Source organism: Xenopus laevis, chromosome 5L (genome assembly GCF_017654675.1).
Source record: "Xenopus laevis strain J_2021 chromosome 5L, Xenopus_laevis_v10.1, whole genome shotgun sequence".
NCBI classification, from domain to species: Eukaryota; Metazoa; Chordata; class Amphibia; order Anura; family Pipidae; genus Xenopus; species Xenopus laevis.
In genome coordinates this window covers 154,404,795-154,405,748 of record NC_054379.1, presented here as the reverse complement: position 1 = coordinate 154,405,748, position 954 = coordinate 154,404,795, and positions in this window count along the sequence as shown.

Below are 954 nucleotides of genomic sequence, written 5' to 3'. Positions count from 1 at the left end.
TTACTCGCCTTGAGACAATCTCTTCTACTGATTCCTGTTTACGGGGAGAGTTAGCCTTGGGGAAGGGAAGGGTTAATAACGATTCTTTTTCGGTAGATTCGTAGTTTCTTTTCCTTCCTGCTTTTTTTTGTCTTCTCTGTGTGTCTGTGTTCATGCCTTAAAGGGGTGGTTCCCCTTTATGTTAACTTTTAGTATGTTATAGAATGGCTAATTCTAAGCAACTTTTCAATTGGCCTTCATTTTTTTTTTTTTTTTTTATAGTTTTTGAATGATTTGCCTTCTTCAGACTCTTTCCAGCTTTCAAATGGGGGTTACTGATGCATTTTGGATTCGGCCGAACCCCCGAATCCTTCTCGAAAGATTCGGCAGAATACCGAACAGAAGCGGAATCCTAATTTGCATATGCAAATTAGGGGTGGGAATGGGAAAACATTTTTTACTTCCTTGTTTTGTGACAAAAAGTCACATGATTTGCCTCCCCTCCCCTAATTTGCATAATTACAAATTAGGATTCGGTTCGGCAGGGCAGAAGGATTCGGCCGAATCCGAATCCTGCTGAAAAAGGCTGAATCCGAACCGAATCCTGGATTCGGTGCATCCCTAACCCATTTACAAAAATAAATGCTCCATAAGGCTACAAATTTATAGTTATTGCTACTTTTTAATACTAGGGATACACTGAATCCACTATTTTGGATTCGGCCGAACCCCCCGAATCCTTCGCGAAAGATTTGGCCGAATCTTTCATGAAGGAATCCTAATTTGCATATGCAAATTAGGGGTGGGAAATGGAAACATCTTTTACTTCCTTGTTTTGTGACAAAAAGTCATGCGATTTCCCTCCCCGCCCCTAATTTGTATTATGCAAATTAGGATTCTGGTTGGCCGGGCAGAAGGATTCGGCCGAATCCGAATCCTGTTAAAAAAAACAAACTGGATTTGCATCCCTATTAT